Genomic DNA, 20,302 nt, shown 5'->3' with positions numbered 1-20,302 from the left:
TAGGACAGAGTAGAACTGCCCCATAGGGTTTCCAAGGAGTGGCTGGTGGATTCGAACTGCCAACATTTTTGTTAGCAGCTGAGCTCTTAACCACTGCATCATGAATAGGTCTGAGGAAAAGGTTTCTGTGACATATTTATTTATATTTTACTATCATAACACTTGTAGTTTAGAAGCAATAGTTTTGTGAAAATAAAGACATTTATGTTTGTCAGGCTTGTAAAGAAAACGTATTTGTGTTGTTGCCCTGCAGTCGTAGAACTAACCTCCCCCTCCCTCGCCGAGCATTTCCTTCAAATAAAACATTGTAAAAATAAAGCTTCCATAGCCATAAATTATTCTAACAAGTTTAAAGAAAGCACACAAACTTTGCCTAGATTCATATTTTTCTTCTAGAATTGAATTAAATATTGATTGAAAGTATAAGCTAATGAATAAATATGGATTTTTAGTTCTATAATTGCCTGATGATTACCAAATCTCTTCTATCAAAAGTAAAGTGAGTTAGTACACATCATTTTTGCTTATTTTGCCTATTCCATGGGAATCTGTTTTGCTAAATTTTCATGATTCACCTTATAAGTCATTCTTTTCAGTTGATAAATATATATTTTGAGTCACTAATTTATATCATACATCACATTATATCCATATCTTTAATTAAAAGTATATTTAACCTCTCAATACATTATTATAATTATTATATGCAGTGGATAGTAATTTATATTTATCTGAATATTAACCTTTACAGTGTTCTTCATTACTTCCTGCATCAGCGTGCTGTGTTTTCTATAATTTAACTAAGGCACTTCCTTCAGTGTTTCTTTAAGTGTAGGCCTTCTAGTAAGATACGTTTTCACATTTTCTTAATCTTTTTCTTTATTTGATCTTTATGTATGTATCTATGTGTAAAAACAAAACCAAACCCGTTGCTATTGAATAGATTCCTACTCGTAGCAACCCTACGGGAAAGGGTAGAACTGCCCTGTGGGGTTTCCAAGGAGCAGCTGGTGGATTCAAACTGCTGACCTTTTGATTAACAGCTGAGCTCTTAACCACTGCACCACCAGGGATCCATATCTATATATGTACACATATACATCTGGATTGCAGAATTATACCTTATAGCACTTTAATGGTATCAACCCAATGTTTTCTGCCTTCCAGAACATTTGCTGAGAGATCAGTGATCTGTCATATATATATATATATATATATTTTTGCTTTGAAGATTATGTGTCTAGTGCTTCTGCTGTGTTTAAGACTGTTTTTTTTTTCTTTGTATCAGTTATAATTATGATCTATCTAGCTATGGTTTTATTTGTGTGTATCCTACTTCTCATTACCTTTGGAAAAATTTTGGCAATTATCTCTTTAAAATTGGTTATGCCCTGTTCTCTCTCTTCTCTCATTTTATGACTCTGATTACATGTATGGTAAATATTTAACCATGCCACATACATATCTTAAGTTTTTTAAAAAATATTTTCCATCTTTTGTTCACTCTGTGTTTCAATCTGAATATTTCCAAAGTCCTATATTCCTCTTCACTGTAAAACTTCTGAAATCACTGCTTAGCTTTGTAGACACTTTGCGTCTGTTTTCTGTTGTTGTTGTTTATTTATATTTATTTATTTATCTATTTTTTGTGCATGTACTCCCTAGGAGTGAGAAAATGCTTTCAGGGAAAAGTCTGCTGTATAGAGAGGACTCCCACAGTGCTTATTCCTTCACTCTAGGAAGTTAAATCCTCAAGTCAAGACTGCCTTGTTTATTCTTGAAAGTTCTCAACTAGTTCATTTTTTAAATGTCATATATATTCTTGGTAAATTGGTTAGTCCAAAACCAATCACTACATTTGTTAAAATGGCTTGGGAGTGGGGGCAGGACAATCAAGATCAACTGCCCAAGGCTGATTCCTATGAGGCAGGGTCAGACTTATCTCCTCTCTCTGCCATCTTTACTAATTCTGACACCAAATGTCCCTCCCGTGGCACTCTCTGCTTCTCTGCTAGGTTTGATAATTCATTGCAATGGCCACAAAGAACTCACAGACCATACTCACTATTATGGGGTTTATTAAGGAAGTAACAGGTTACAATTCAGGCTCAGGAACACGCAACGATACAGTTCTTCCATCAGGGCAGCCTCTCCCCAGCTGTTCTGCAGGCATGCCTCTCCCTGGCCCTAGGCCTCTGCCCAAAGGCAGTTAGCTTTCTCTCTCTCTGTGGGCAGGGAAGCCCACCATGCCATCTCCTGCTGCCGGGTCTCTGCTGCTGGATCTTACCGTCTTCAATGTTACAGCTCTCTCTTTCTCTGTCTCCTGGGTCTAGGAGCTTCTCAGCACAGGGATCCCAGGTCCGAAGGATGCACTCTGCTCCTCGCTGTTCTTCCTTTGTGGTGGTGGGATCCCCCTCCTCCTGCCTCTGAGGTGGCTCATTTTAAGCCCTGTGGGATGACAAAACTGACCAATCCCTTTGGTGGGCCACAAATACCGTATCTGCACAGTCCCACCCAATCACTTGGGTGGGAGTTACAAGACCATGACTAAAAAGGCCCCACAAAAGTGATCCATTGCATTGCAGTGTTATAGTTGAAAATGGCAACTTCTCTTAATCTGCATTAAATTCCTTTCATTAGATTTTGTGACTACCACTCCACCAAAATGTATTCACGTCTAGATCACCAATAATCCTCATATTACAAAATCTAATGTGCAATTCTCACACATCTCGTGACTATCTATGAAGACCATGAGACACAATTGACCATTTCTTTTTCCTGTAAACACTTTTTTCTCCGTTCTTCTAAGATACCCCTCTCTTGTGGTTTTTCTCCCACATGAGGTGTTAGTTGATCCTTCTTTGTGTTCTTTGTGATTTATTTTCTTCTTCTAACTTCTTAATGTTTGAGTTACTCGGGGATAAGTTCATTTTTACAAATTACTCTTTGGAAGATTATTTTCAAGATAATGGCTTTATATGCCATTTATATGCTGATGATTCTGAAATTTCTGTTTCCAGCTCAGACTTCTCTCCATAAAACCAAATGCACATATTTAATGGATTACTGGATACTTCTGCATGAATATATGCTATACCTCTCAAATGAACATTAACCAAGTTGAATTCTAGGTCTTCTCTTCCAGACTCGACTCCTCCCACAACATTACAAATCTTGACTGACGGCAAATTCATCTTCCAAGTTGCTCAGGATAAAAAAAAACTTTGAAATCATAGTTGATTCAACCTATTTTTAATGTCCCTTATCTCATCCATCATAATCCCCATGGCATTTGTCTTAAAACATATCTGGAATCCAACCTCTCTCCCCCAAGCCCACTGCTTTTACCCTACTACTCTAGAACATGCTACCATCATCTCTTTCCTATTATTATTGTTAAACTCCCATACAGCTTGTTTGCTTTTACCCTTCTCACACTGTAGTCTACAAATCTTTTAAACACTAATGCTGATCATCTCCTTCTTCAGTTTGTAACTTTGCAGTGACTCCTAAATTGCTGATTAAAAAAAAAAAGACCCTACAAATGCCCAGATTGCTTTACATGATCTATGCATCAGTTACCTCTCTAAGACTTATGCTATGATTTACTCACTGTTTATTCACTCTGCTCCCATCATACTTCCCGCCTCGGCAATGGCAGGGCAAGGTACTAGAGAGGAGAGAGCTGAATGTAGAGAAAACAACAGAGATCTGCTCTGAGTCCCCCTCACGTATTAGTAGAGTACTGAATCACACGGATATCATAGGAAACCACCAGATTAGAGGGAAAGAGGAGATAGTCCTTATTGTTCTTGATATTTCTCCATAAGCCATTACTTTAGCTAGTTCTTCTGCCTGGAATGATCTTGACTATACAAATGATTAGCTCCCTTACCTCCTTCAAGATGGACTAACAGGCGTCACGCTTACCCTCCCACAAGAAACTAGACAAAATATATGAAGCAAGGTTTTCAAACACAGGATACTGGAGATTGAAAGGTAATCCCTAAAAGATGATAAATAAATGAGGCCACCAGTCCTCAATTGTCTCATCCTTCTGCCTCAAGAGAGTTTTCCTAACTGAAAAAAGGAGAACAGATGGTGCCCAGATGATTTCCTGAGTTGAGAAGACAGAATTGAAAGCACATGGAGACAAAGGCAGAGCAAGGTACTAGAGAGGAGAAAGGTGCACATAGAGAAAACACCAGAAATCTATAGGGAGTCCCCTTCATGTATTGGTAGAGTACTGACTCACATGGGTATCATAGAAAACTACCTGATTACAGGGAAAGAGGAGATAGTACTTAATGCTCAAACAGGGCTGGAAATCATGCTTAATTTCTGCCAGGCAAATGAGAAAGCTTCTAATTCATTAGATATTGGGTAGATTAGTCAGAAGGATCTTGTCTCAGCAGCGAGGGAAATTTAGATCTAAATGCTTCACAGAGCCCACCTAAAAACTTTAATGCATGACTGTAAAAGATTAAATAGCTTCAAATAACTTAACTGCATCCCAGAACAAAGCTGTAGAATATTTATAGGATTACAAAAATATATACCACTCAACCAGGTAAAATCCACAGGGTCTGGCATGCAAGCAACAATTACCAAATATGCTAAAGAACAGAGGAATGAAATATATAAAGAGGCAAATAACCAATTAATCAAAAACTGACTTAGAAATGGCACACATATTAGAAGTAGCAAACTAGAACAACAGCAAAATAAAAAAAATACTGATTTCCATAAAACTTTATCCCATACATTCAGAAATAAGTAATAGATATTAAATGACCCAAACTGAATGTCTAGAGTAAAATTACAAAGATGGCAATAAAAAAAACACTGGAAGGAATTAACAGAAGACTAGCTATTACTGAAGAAAAGATTAGTGTTCTTAAAGGCATAGCAATATAACTAATTCAAAATGAAGCAAAGAGAAAAAATAATTAAGACAGCATCCATAAACTATTGGATATGTAGGTTGGCCTAATATTTGTGTAATTGGAGTTACCAAAGGAATAAGTCCCTAGCATTTTTTTTTTTTTTTTTGCTAAATAGGAATTGTTTATTAAGGCTTGTATTCTCCTAGCGTACAGTTGTTCACTGCTGCCTGTTACTCCACATGGCAGTAACAGCTCAGAGAAGGTAGTATGTTCTAGTACAATTCTAACTAACACAGCATACACATTACATCAGAGGTTATGGAGTGTGGCTCTAGAACCCTGTCTCTGGTATGGTGGGTGGGCGCGTGCAGACATGGGGTGCTGGAGCAATCAGTAGCAATATTTTAAAATACAGTAACAGAAAATTTTCAACTTGACTAAAACTATTAATCCACAGAACCAAGAAGGTCAGCAAAATAAAAGCACAAGAAACATGATAAACTCTCAAGTCATATCAAAACCAAATTGCTCGAAACCAGTGATAAACAGAAAATTTTAAATCAGCCTGAGGAAAACTCTCAAGATACATCAAAAGCATATAAATAAGGATGACAGCAGATTCTCACATCAAATAACACAAGTGAGAAGGCAGTGGAACAATCATTCAAGTACTGGGAGAAGACAACAAAAACCCTGTCAAGGTAGAAATTGATAACCAGTGAAAAAGTATTACAAATGTGAAGGAAAAAGAAAGGCTTTTTCAGACATACAAAAGCTCATTGTGATACCAACTCACACCTATCATTTACAATCTTTTACTTTTAACCTATGTCTTTGTATTTAAAGTGAGTTTCTTGTAGAGAGCATATATTTGGTTCTTTTTTTATCCAGTTTGACAACATCCATCTTTTGATTAGATTTTTTTAAAAACTTACACTAACTTATTTTTGTGTTTGCATTTATTTTATGATTAGATTTAAATTTACCAACTTAATGATGATTTTTGTTTGTTTTATTGATTAACATGTTTTTCCTGCTTTGTTTTGATTAAGTATTTTTATGTTTCCATTTTTATTCATATTGGCTCTATTTACGATTATCTATTTTTGGGATAGAGTTTACAATATACATTATTTTTCTAATAAAACAATTTATCTAAACATTTTTTTAACCTAAGTAACACATACATGTGGTTTAAAAAATTTAAATACAACAAAAATCTTTGAAAAGAAGAATGACCTTACCATGTTCCAAATCAGTGTCTTTTGCTCCTGCTAAACTATTTAAATCATTTCTATTGTCAGCTATTCAGTTGATTACCTCCTCATCTCTAAGTGTATTTATACAACTATTTAAGATACATATATTTACTGCTTTTTCTTGATATGTCAATTATCAGTTGATTTTATTTTGAGATGGAGGAGGAGTTGTCTTATAAAATTCCCCAATTTCTTTCCCTTCCAAAATGCTGCTATGCTAGTGTTGTTATGCAACATGGAATGGCAGATATCACAGCCTACTTTTCTTGTTAAACACATCTGATAGGCTTGTTCTCTCTCCTCCTCTCTCTCACTCTCTCTCTGTGTTCTCTGTTTCTTTCTCTATATCTCTGTCTTTCTGAGTTTATTATTCTTTCATTTTATATTATTATAATTTACATGTGGTAAAAATCACCATTTTTCATGTACAATTGTGTGAGATTTTACAAATTAATACCGTCATAAAACTACTGCCACAATCAGGATATAAATCAGTTTAAAATATACATCCATGGATATTATATCACTCGTGAAGGGTAAGATTTTTAAAACATTTAACTCCCAATCCTTTCCTTATATAATTTGTGGTATTATTGTCATTAATATTATTTTACATGTTATGAACTGTACTATATATTATCCCACCACTCATTGGTCAGTTTGTCTTACTATAGAGGCTTACATGTTGCTGTGATGCTGGAAGCTATCCCAACAGGGTTTAAAATATCAGCAGGGTCAACCATGGTGGACAGGTTTCAGTTGAGCTTCCAGACTAAGACAGACTAAGAAGAATGACCTGAGGATCTACTTCTTAAAAAATTGGCCAATGAAAGCCTTATGAATAGCTGTGGAACATTGCTAGATATACTGCCAGAAGATGAGCCTCTCAGGTCAAAGCGCACTCAAAATACAACCGAGGAAGAGCTGCCTCCTCAAAGTACAGTCAGCCTTAATGACATGGATGGAGTAAAGCTTTTGGGACCTACATTTGCTGAAGTAGCATGACTCAAAATGAGAAGAAACAGCTACAAACATCCATTAATAATCAGAATGTGGAATGTGCAAAGTATGAATCAAGGAAAATTGGAAGTTGACAAAAGTGAAATTGAATGCATGAAGATCAGTATCCTAGGCATTAGTGAGCTGAAATGAACTGGTATTGGCCATTTTGAATTAGATAATCATATGGTCTACTATTCCGGTAATGACTAATCGAAGAGGAATGGTGTCACATTCATTGTCAGAGAACATTTCAAGATCTATCCTGAAGTACAATGTTGTCAGTGATAAGCTAATATCCACACAGCTACAAGGAGGACCAGTTAATATAACTATTATTCAAATTTATACACAAACTGCTAAGGACAAAGATGAAAGAATTGGAGACTTTTACCAACTTCTGCAGTCTGACATTGATCAAGCATGCAATGAAAACGCATTGATAATTACTGGTAATTGGAATGAGAAATTTGGAAACAAAGAAAAACGGTCAGCAGTTGGAAAATATGACTCTGGTGATAGAAATGACACTGGAGATCACATGATAGAATTTTGCAAGCCCAGTGACTTCTTCATTGCAAATATCTTATTTCAACAACATAAATGGTGAGTAAATATGTGCACCTCATCAGATGGAATACATAGGAATCAAGTCAACTACATCTGTGGGAAGAGATGATGAAGAAGCTCAAAATCATCAGTCAGAACAAGGCCAGTGGAACAGAACATGAATTGCTCATACGCAAGCTTAAATTAAAGCAGAAGAAAATTTGAAAAAAAGTCTATGAGAGCCAAAGTACAACCTTAAGTATATCCCACCTGAATTTAGAGATCATCTCAGGAATAGATTTGATGCACTGAACACTAATGAACAAAGACCAGACAAGTTGTGGAATGCCATCAAGGACATCATACAAGAAGAAAGTAAAAGGCAATTAAAAAGAAAATAAAGAAAGAAAAGACCAAAATGTATGTCATAAGAGACTGTGAAAGTTTCTCTTGAACATAGAGTAGCTAAAGTAAATGGAAGATTTCAAAGGGCAGCATGAGAAGACAAAGTTAAGTACTATAATGAAATGTGCAAAGACCTGGAGTCAGAAAACTGAAAGGGAAGGATACACTCAGCATTTCTTAAGCTGAAAAAAATGAAGAAAAAATCCAAGCCTTGAGTTGCAATATTGAAGGATTGCATGGGCAAAATATTGAAGGACCCAGGAAGCATCAAAAGAAGATGGAAGGAATAGACAGAGTCACTGTACCAAAAATAATTAGTCGACATTCAACCATTTCAGGAGGTAGCATATGTTCAAGTACCAATGGTGTTGAAGGAAGAAGTCCAAGCTGCACTGAAAGCATTGGAGAAAAACAGGGCTCCAGGAATTGACAGAATATCAACTGAGATGTTTCAACCAAGGAATGCAACACTGAAAATGCTCACTTATCTATTCCTAGAAATTTGAAAGACAGCTCCCTGGCCAACCGACTGGAAGAAATCCATATTTGTGCCCATTCCAAAGAAAGGTAATCCAAAAGAAAACATAAATTATAGAAAAATATCATTAATATTACACTCAAGTAAAATTTTGATGAAGATAATTCAAAGCAGGTTGCAGCAGTACATTGACAGACAACTGACAGAAATTGAAGCTAGATTCAGAAGAGGACGTGAAACTAGGGCTATCATTGCTGATGTCAGATGGTTCTTGACTGAAAACAGCATACCATAAAGATGTTTACCTGTGTATTAGTGACTGTGCAAAGGCATTCGACTGTGTGGATCATAACAAATAACAGATAACTTTGTGAAGAATGGAAATTCCAGAACACTTAATTGTGTTCACACAGAGCCTGTACATAGACCAAAAGGCAGTCGTTTGAATAGAACAAGGGGATGCTGCATGGTTAAAAATCAGGAAAGATGTGTATCAGGGTTTCATCCTTTCAGCAAGCTTATTCTATCTGTATGCTGAGCAAAATAATCCAAGAAACTGGACTATATGAAAAGGAATGTGACATCAGGATAGGAGGAAGACTCATTAACAACCTACAATCTGCAGATGTAACAACCTTGCTTGCTGAAAGAGAAGAGGACTTGAAGTACTTACTGATGAAGATCAAAGACTACAACCTTCAATGTGGATTATACCTCAACACAAAGAAAACAACAATCCTCACAACTGGACCAGTAAGAAACCTCATGATAAACGGAGAAAAGATTGAAGTTTTAAGGACTTCATTTTACTTGGATTCACAATCAATGCCCATGGTAACAGTGGACAAGAAATCCAAGGACATATTGCATTGGGCAAATCTGCTGCAAAGGCCTCTTACATGTGTCAAAAAAAACCTAGGTGTTACTTTGAGGACTAAGGTATGCCTGACCCAAGTCATGATGTTTTCATTCACCTCATATACATTTTAAAGCTGGACAATGAAAAAGGAAGACTGAAGAAGAATTGATTCCTTTGAATAGTGATGTTGACAAGGAATATTGAATATACCACGGATTGAAAGAAGAGAAAACAAATCTGTCTTGGAAGAAGTATAGTCAGAATACGCCTTACAAGTTAGGATGGCGTGACTTTGTCTCATGTAGTTTGGAAATGTTATCAGGAGGGACCAGTCCCTGGAGAAGGACTTCATGCTTGGTAAATATGTTGTGTTGTTGTTAGGTGCCTTCTCATAGTGACCAACTCATAGCAACACTAAATACCACAGAACAAAACACTTCCCAGTCCTGCGCCATGCTTACAATCGTTGTTATGCTCGAGCCCATCGTTGCAGCCACTGTGTCAGTCCATCTCGTTGATGGTCTTCCTCTTTTTCACTGACACTGTACTTTACTAAGCATGATGGCTTTCTCCAGGGACTGATCCCTCCTGATAACATGTCCAAAGTATGTAAGATGTAGTCTCACCATCCTTGCTTCTAAGGAGCATTCTGGTTGTACTTCTTCCAAGACAGATTTGTTCGTTCTTTTGGCAGTCCAAGGTATGTTCAATATTCTTCGCCAACACCACAATTCAAAGGCATCAATTCTTCGTTCTTCCTTATTCATTGTCCAGCTTTCGCATGCATATGATGCGATTGAAAATACCATGGTTTGGGTCAGGATTACCTTGTTTTTCAAGGTGACATTTTTGCTTTCAATACTTTAAAGAGGTCTTTTGTAGTAGATTTGCCCAATGCAATGTGTGTTTTAATGTCTTGACTCTGCTTCCATAGGTGTTGATTGTGGATCCAAGTAAAATGAAATCCTTGACAACTTCAATCTTTTCTCCATTTATCTTGATGTTACTTATTGGTCCAGTTGTGAAAATCTGTGTTTTCTTTATGTTGAGGTGTAATCCATACTGAAAGCTGTGGTCTTTGATCTTCATCAGTAAGTGCTTCTAGTCCTTTTCACTTTCAGCAAGCAAGAATGTGTCATCTGTATATTGCTGGTTGTTAATGAGTCTTCCTCCAATCCTGATGCCCCATTCTTCTTCATAGAGTCCAGTTTCTCTGATTATTTGCTCAGCATACAGATTGAATAGGTATGGTGAAAGGATACAACCCTGAAGCACACCTTTCCTGACTTGGTAAATATATGGTCAGTGAAAAAGAGGAAGACCCCTAATGAGATTGATTGAGACAGTGGCTGTAACAATGGGCTCAAACATAGCAACAATTGTGATAATGGAGCAGGACTGAGCAGTGTTCTGTTCTGCTGTACATGGGGTCACTAGGAGCTGGAACTGACTCCATGACACCTAACAGCAAAATATATTATCACTCTTTTTTCAATTACTTTAGAATGATTAAAAATAACAAAAATATTATATCTTTACCTCTTTTTTTCCCATTGCCAGAGCTTTTTATTTCATTGTGTAGATTTAAATTTCCTTCTGTCTTCAGAAATTATTTTAATGTTTATTACACATACATGCTGATGATGAATTCTCCTCGCTTTTGTTTATCCAAGTTTTCTGTTTTGTTCTTAATTTTTAAAGATATTTTAGTGGATAGAAAACTCTGATTTGACAGTTCTTTTTTTTTTTCTTATTCTTTAGTAAATTTGAGATACAACTTAATTTTTCTTGGCCTGCTTTATATCTGACAGAAAGGCAGTAATTCTAAACTTTATTCCTCTATACACGGTGTGTCATTTTTTTCCATAGGTGCCTTCAAAAATTTCTCTTTAACTATGTTTCTATGAGTATTTGTATGTTGTGTCTGATTTTCTGTCTGTGCTTCTTGCATATATTAGTTGATACAATTAATTATTTCTGGAAAGAAAAATCTCAGCCATTAGCACTTCGACTGTTTTATTTATCTTCTTTTGCTTTTCTTTCTGGAATTCTAATTACATGTACATTACAGAGGTTGATATTGCCCATAGATCTTGGAAATTCTGTTCTGTTTTGCACTCTATACTTTGCTTCATTTGGGTTATTTCCATTGAGTGAAATTCGTATTCACAAATTCTTTCCTCAGCTGTGTCACATGTACTGATTAGCCTATTACTGGAACCCTTCATCTGTCATGTATAGTTGCTCTGTTTTTTTTTTTCCCCTAGTATATACTTCCATGTTTTTCTTAGAGTTTCTTTCTGCTGAAATCACCAAGTTGTTGTCATTTTTTTCCCTATATCCTTTAACAGATTAATGATAATTATTTAATGTCTCTGTCCAGAAGTTCTAAAATCTTGGTTATCTCTGATTTTATTTCTGTTGACTCTCTTGCCTCTTGACAATTGATTGAATTTTCTTGTATATTTATATGTCTCATGAAAATGTATTATATGCCATATATCTCATGTAGAGCAGATGAGACTGAGGTAGTTAATGTTTATGCTTAAATTAATGTCATGTCAGGCAATTAATGTGAAGAGCTGAGTCAATCATTCAAGATTTTAGCTAAGTTTGGATTTTGATTACAGTGTACTTCAGATTTCTCTAATGATGTCCTATACTTCTGATGAGGTTGCTAGAGGGTTTTTCTCTATGTTTAATCTCCATCATAAGATTGTCTTGTCTAACTTGAACTTGTTGCTTTCATCACTGAAAACTAGATAAGGACTATACAAGAAAGGAAAATTATAGGACAAGCCAAAATGTAAAAATATATAAAAAATCTTTAAGATAATGTTGCCAAACTGAGTATAATTATTAGTAAAAATTATACTACATACTGACAAATTGATTTTATACTAGGCATATAAATTTGATTTACTACTAGCAAATCTATTATGGAATTACATTGTATTGACAGATTAAACAGAAATGACATTTAGTTTTTCATTAGAAGCAAAAAGTGAATTCAATAAGTGCAATGCTGATTAATCATAAAAGCTCTTAATAAACCAAGAGCAGCAGAGAATTTCTCCACTCTGAGTAATGGCTACCTACTTCAGACCTAGCCTAATTATCATACTTAATGCTGGACTGTCAGAAGCATTCTTTTTCAAAATCAAGAGCACTAGAAATTACCTACTATCATCCATTTTATTTTATTTTTTTACTGAGTGGTGATTCTAGACAATGCATTGAGACAATGAAATGTAGTAAAATTTAAAGGTTAGAAAGAAATAATAAAAAAAGTCATATTTCACTGATGCTATAATTATCTTCACAGAATACCAAAAATAACCTGGTGCTGGGACAATTTGTTTCCATTTTGTTTTTTTCCTCCCATCACAGAGAAAAATCAGTTTAGGAAGATGATTAAAAACTTCATATGAATATCAAAGCTTTAAAACATTAAGAAAAAATAGGGTAAAATATATTTATTGTTTTGGGGTAGTAAGGGATATTTTAAGCAAAATTTGAATTCTCATGTTTGATATATGAAAATACTGATAAATTAAATTGCACTGAATGAAATATTTTTAAAATGTTGAAGCAAATATGTTCAGTGCATTTAATTAAAATTTATATTTTAGTAGATAATAAACTCTTAAAAATCAATACAAAGTAATGAAAATAGCTAAAAATAGCAAGTGCTTAACTGCAGTAGAAACATAAATGTAAAATGATTATGCTTTTCTTCATAACTAATAGGAAGAATACAAGTTAAAATCACAATGAGATGACATTTCAAAGCCACAAGTTTGGCAAATTTAATATTTTATATTTAAAATGGAGACAGAGCTATATTATTATTTAAAAAAAAACTATTACCCTCGAGTTGATTCCGACTCATAGCGACTCTACAGGACAGAGTAGAAGTGCCCCATAGGGTTTCCAAGGAGTGGCTGGTGGATATGAACTGCCAACTTTTGTTTAGCAGTCAAGCTCTTAACCACTGCACCATCAGAACTTCATATTATTAGTAGTAGTGTAAGTTATTATAACTTTTGAAAACAATTTTTCATTATCTTGTACAGCTGAATAAATTTGTACCACCATTTCCAATATATTTACTCCTATACTTATTCCATACTTTCTTGTCAACATGCATTGAGAAACATAAACTTAAATATTCATATTCATATTGTTTGTAATGCCTCCAGCCTCCCTCCAATAAAATGTTTACTACCAAAATTTAAAAAAAAAAAAAATTCAATGGCTTTTTAACTTTTAGACGTTCACTCTAAGAACATACGCATGAACATGGATGAATTTCAAAAAAATAATATTGACCATAAAACTTACAGATATCTATCTAACTACCTATCATCTATCTGTCTGCCTGCTGTCTAGCTATCCATCCATCCATCCATCCATCCATCATCTAATCAGACCAAGAGTCCCTGGGTGATTCAAACTGTTAAGTGCCAGCAGGTTGTTGGTTTTAACCCACTTAGAGGCTATCCGGTCACTATGATTTGGAATCGACTCGACGGCAACGGGTTGTTTTTGTTTTTTTTTTTGTTTGTTTGTTTGGAGGCTTTTTGGAAGACAGGCCTGGTGATCTGCTTCTGAAAGGTCACAGCCTTGATAACCCTATGGAAGAGTCCTATTCTGACCCACGTAGGGTCACCATGAGTCCGAATCGACATGACAGCAGCTAACAACCTCTATCAGACTATATGTAAAGAGTTGAACAACGTACATAGTTTAACTACATGTTGTTGAGAGATACAGACTTGCATAGCAATGAATGATGAGAATCAAGGGAAAAATAACCACCCTTCAGGATTTGTGCTTTTGGGAGCAGCCCACCAGTGCGACTGCTCATATTTCACAAGTTGTCATAGAAATATGGTTGTTTATTCTTTGTATCATATTTAACTGTAAACATTATTTTGTTTACATGAAATAATGCATATTAAAAAGGAAAATGTTCAGCATTGTGCAAACAAATGGAGTATATAAGGCTTGCCAATTCTTATGCAAAGCCAGATTTTTTATTGTCCCAAAATTAATTTTTAATTTGATACAAATTTCAAATATATCGAAGAGTTGTAAGAATAGTATAATGAAATCCATACCCTTTACCCTGATCACTTGATTAAGGTAATGTCTTCCAGGTTTTACTCTATAAAGTTGCTATATTTTTTCTTGTCTTTAATAGGCTATTTGTAGGTAAATATTTTGAGACTATGTAAAATATCCTGTACTTGAACAAAATTTTACCCATTGGTCATAGCATCTATTGAAAAGTCTTTCATGAAACAATTACAAGTATGACTTCAAAATGATGATTTTGAATTCTAACATTCCTTCCACATTATAATTGTTCTCTGCATTATTCTGTAATGAAGTGCTTTTTTCTTTTACCTTATCTACTTATTTAAATATTCATTTATTTATATGAGTTTGCACTGCTGCATTATTTTATTCAACAGGTTATAATCCATTCATTTTGTCTATTTTCTTTAGTTCTCTCTGATTTGACCAGTGGAAACAGCATCAAGCTGGTTCCTTTAGTCTTTGATAGGCCCCCATTATTCTCTCAGTACTTTCTTACTTTCTGGCACAAAAGATGTTCTAGGAATTTCTTGTACTTTTCCTACCCAGCACTGGGACCAACATTTACCTAAGGAGCCCTGGTCTGTTTTTGGAGATTGGTATTTAGAAGTCATAATCTGTGCCCAAGTATGCTTATTAACATTGGGTAGTATTGCTTGTGGGTCATCTCAGAGAAAAGACACTAGAAAATATACGTTTAAACACACACACATCTTTCTCTGTTTCCTTCTACAAAATACCATAAGTTCATACTGGTGTCTCCAGTTTAAATCTCAAGCTAGCCCGTTCTCCCCACCCCTACTTCACCCTTTCTATATTTGTAACTTTTTTCTACAACAGTAAGAAATTTGGCTCCAATTATTTTTAACGTATTTACTCATTTACTGGATTCATCAGGCCCTTCGCCAAAATTTTTAATCACTCCTTGATTGGATGAAACTTTTGCTCTAGTGAGGAAGTTTTGAAGAATATAATCCTCTTCCAGTTCTTACAGGGTTAAAACTGTTTTTTCAGATGCCCCGATAATTTATGGAGTTTAAATAATACACAGAATTCTTGGTCTACATGTGCTTTTCCTTGGGTTCCTTGAAAACTGTCCATCTTTACTTTAATTTGTATGTTGTGTTTAAGAAGTCTCATCATCAGTGTAATTCTCTTTTCTATGTTAGCAGCTTGAATTGGATGGTGGGGGTAGGGTCACCATGAGCGGGAACCTACTGGAAGGAAACTTAACAACAACAACAGGGGAGCTAGAGGCACTGGTCCTTATTTCTTTATCATTAAAATTAAACTTTATTATTTAACTAAATACTCTTAATAGCAATTGTCTCCCAGTTTATTGTTACAAGTCAGTTTTCCTAGGTAACCAGTAGTCCTTACCAATACTTCTTTTATTTCCAGAATTTTTCTTATAGACTTAAATATTATTTTAAAAAAACAAGTTTTACTTTTCTTCTAACATAACTTCATTTATATCCCCATTGTCTCTCTTCCATTGCAACTAGTTTCTTTTTGATCCTTTTTCTTTATTTCATGCTTATTCTCTTTCTTTCTAACTTGTTCAATACACCTCATTAAATTATCATTGAAATGTATTCCTCATTCAGCACCTTGTAATTTAGTTTTTATCCCAGATAACCTTATTTCTCTTTTTCTTCCATTTTTTACTCGGATTTCAATAATTTCTTTTATTGCTTTTTTGATTATTTTTATAATTATTTTAAATTTTTTGATTCATGGTGATTTCCGAATGCCTGTTTGATGATATGAGATTCATTTCAGAGTCGTTTTTTTTTTTTTCTGATTTGTTTCTTTCTTTTTTGCGGGGGGCTTTAATCGTCTGAAATACTCTGATTCCTATTTTCTTTTTTCTTCTTAGGGTAGGTAAATATAGATTGAGTCAGCAAACTATGCCACAGGCCAAATCAGGCTTGGCATCTGTTTTGCAACATTTAATTTTTGCAATACAGCCATACCATTTACTTACTTACTGCCTATGGCTGATTTTAAGGAGCCCTGGTGATGCAGTGGTTAATATGATTGACTGCTAACTAAAAGGTTGGTGGTTGGAAACCACCAGCGACTCTTCTAGAGAAAGATGTGGCAGTCAGCTTCTGTAGAGATTTATAGCCTTGGAAACCCTGTGGGGTGGCTATGAGTCGGAATTGACTAGATGGCAGTGAGTTTGTTTTTTTTTTTTTTTTTTTTTGGAGGGGTTACGCTGATTTTATAATAAAACAGCCGAGTTGGGTAGGTGTGACAGAGACTATATGGTCCACAAAACCTAAATTTACTATCTAGTCATTTAGAGAAAAAGTTTGCCAACCTCTGGCATAGAAGCAGGTTAGTTCTTCCCACAGAGTTGGCCCTGGGTGGCACTCCACTACTACCTGAAAGATTGGAATGCACCCAGAGGCATCTCTGAAGAAGCCTTAAAGACGCCAAGATGTCATAGCCTTGAAAACTCTATTGAGTAGTTCTACTAGGCACACATGGGGCTACCATGGCAACTAACAACAAGATTTCTAGCTCAAGGGTGCCCTCTTCTGTTTGTGTATGTTAGGGCAATTTTTTTAGTGAATGGCTTTTCAAATTTGTTGTTATATGCGTTGAGTCAGTTCGGACTCAGAGCGACCCTATAGGACAGATTAGAACTGCCCCATAGGGTTTCAAAGGAGCTGCTGGTGCATTCCAACTGCCGACCTTTTGGTTAGCAGTCAAGTTCTTAACCATCGTGCTTTTAAGAAGTCACTATTACCTAGTTTTTCTTTTTTAGTTAGATTTTTCTTGTTATTTTTATAGTAGTTCTCTTCTTAACATTAAGTAAAATAAGTGAATACCTATTTTTGGTTTATCAGCAAAAACATTATTTACTACCTCCGTGAAGAAATTAATATACTCAATTTTTCTTTCATTTCACAGTATCTACTATGTATGTACATTATATTGATTTTTTATTTGTAAAATTTATGAACATTAATTACACTAACAATTTTCCTTTACTTTTTTTCTTACTTTTAGTTTCATATGAACATTTACTCAAAGCTTGTCACTAGACTCATCACCTATTATGTCTCCAATGATTGATTTCCTAGATTCTGTCATTAAATTGTTTTCCCTTCTGCAAAATAAGCTCGTAAATCTTATATTCCTTGAGTCCTTGTGTAATTGAGATTCTACTTCTTGCTTTTATACTCTTAAATGCATTGAGTTGGTAACACTCTTAGAATACACCAATTTTTCTCAATACATTGCCCCATCTGCCATAGAAAATTGCTATGAAGAGAATATAGAGCCTAGACTGAATTTTCATAATTTAAAGAATTTCTTTTCTCCTTTTTTATCTATAGTCTCAATTTTTATCCTTGAAATTTAATTCTTTAAGCCAGTTTTAGTTGTTTTTCTATATGAAAGTGTATTATTCCTCTCAGTCTACAAATTAATTCATCTCAATAAAATATTTCTTCATATATTAGAATATTTCCTTTTCCATTAGTTGAATTCTTACTTTAGAAACCTAAATAAATAAATGTTTTGTACTCTTTGTCTGTTCTACATATTTATTAAATTATTTCTTTGATAATGTTAACTTCATCTTTTTTTCTTCTGAATTCAGTAATTATCCTACATCTTTTCTTTTTCAGTCTCAGTGATGTAATTATAAATGTGTCATTTCTGTTTTGTTTTTTTTTAATTTATGTGCTTCATATTAGTTGTTTAATCTTGTTTTTTTGGATTTTCAGTTTGTTGGTTTAACTATTGAAAGTTCATTTTTACTTCATCAGACTTATTTTTTGACCATCTCATCTCAGAATTTTATCCCATGATGCAAAGCACGCATAGTGAGTTTTACTTCATTTGCCTAGATATTTTTTTCCCTTTAAAATAGATTATTTATCAATCTTCTGTGTGTTATATACTCTACATCCTCCCCTCTCCTCCAAGTTATATTACTGTTCATATATTTCTAAATATTCCCAGAGTCAAATTACACTTGCTATATCAGCTGACTGTAAGCCCACATTTCCAGCCATTATACTAATGGATTCTTGTTGGTGATACTGATAAAACATACCAAATTATATTAATAGTCTTAACATGTTGATCTCTCAGCCTTTTACACCATTAAATGTGCATTCCTGTTCAACTCTTGTACATAAATATATGCAAATCTTGATCACATTTTTGGATTCTTACTTTTAAGTAAATACATTTCTAACTCTTTAATAATTTAAACTTGATGACATCCTTACTTTTTATATTCTTAAGAAATAAAACTTAAAGTTATTAAAAATGATACTTAAATCAATTTTGCATATATCTCATGGCCTTGTCCAATAATTTTTAATAGTCTAAATGTCCACTGTGTAAAACCTTTTGATATTAGAAGTGTTTAAATGTTAGAGGTATAAGTATGTATGCAGCCCTGATGGCAAAGTGGTTAAAAGCTCAGTCTGCTAACCAAAATGTTGGCAGTTCAAATCCACCAGTGCTCCTTGGAAGCCCTCTTGGTCAGTTCTACTCTATCCTATGAAGTCGCTATGCATCAGAATCAACTCGACAGCAATGGGTTTGGTGTGTTTTTTTTAATATACATTTTAATTAAAATTGCTATTTTGATCAAATTGTAGCTTCACATGCAGTTGTAAGAAATAATTGAGAAATAAAATGTGTACCTTTTAATAATTTTGTCTCAAAGGTAAAATCTTGCAAGCCTGTAGTACAATATCACAACCAGGATATTGACATAGAAATAATCGAATTTACCCGTTATTATTGAGTCAATTCTGACTTATAGTGACCTATAGGACAGAGTAGAACTGCTCCATAGGGTTTCTAAGCAGCAACTGGTGAGTTTGAACTTCTGACTTTTTGGTTAGCAGCTGAGCTCTTAACCAGGGCTCCAATCTAGACACAGAATATTATTCCTATCAACACATCGTTCCTCATGTTGTACTTTTATAGCTAAACCCATTTTTCTCCTACACCTACCCCTTCCTTAACCTCTGAAAAACATTAATCTGTTTTCCCTTTTATAATTTGTCATTTCAAAAAATGTTACAGAAATGGAATCACACAGTACGTAACTTTTGGGAAAGCCATTTTCTTTTTTTTTCCTTTTCTTTCCTGAACATAATTCTTTTTAGATTCATACTGCTTTCTGCACATATCAAGAGTTCATTTTGTTTTTTAAATTACTGGATAGTATTCTATGTTATTTATGCACCATAGTTTGTCTAATCATTCTCCATTGAAAGACATCTGAGTTGTTTCCAATTTTTAGCTACTGTGAGTAAAGATGCAATAAACATTCATATACAGATTTTTGTGTAAACAGAAGTCTGTATTTCTCTTTCTTTTTCTATTTGTTTATTTATTTATTTTTAGTTTGACATTGTAAATTTAAGTCCATGACCAGTTTGGACTTAACTATTTTATAAGGGGATAGACTAAGGTTGTGATGTGTGTATGTGCGTCCTTTGGAAGTCCAGTTCTGCTGTCGCCATTTGTGGAACAGATTATCTTTCCTCCATTGATTTCACTTTGCATCTTTAAAAAAAAAAATGGGCATGCTTGTGTGGATTTATTTTAGAGACACCTATTCTATTTTATTAATTTACATGTCTAATCCTCCCCAAATCTACATAACCTTAATTACTGTTGCTTTATAATGTTTGGAATTGAATAGATTGATTTCTCCCAAATTATTCTTCTTTTCCAAAATTGCTTTTGCTATTATAGTTCTTTTGTCTTTCCATAT

Source organism: Trichechus manatus, unplaced genomic scaffold (assembly GCF_000243295.1).
Source record: "Trichechus manatus latirostris isolate Lorelei unplaced genomic scaffold, TriManLat1.0 scaffold00013, whole genome shotgun sequence".
Classification (NCBI taxonomy): domain Eukaryota; kingdom Metazoa; phylum Chordata; class Mammalia; order Sirenia; family Trichechidae; genus Trichechus; species Trichechus manatus.
The sequence above is the reverse complement of the archived record's forward strand: the minus strand, read 5'-3'. Positions refer to the sequence as shown.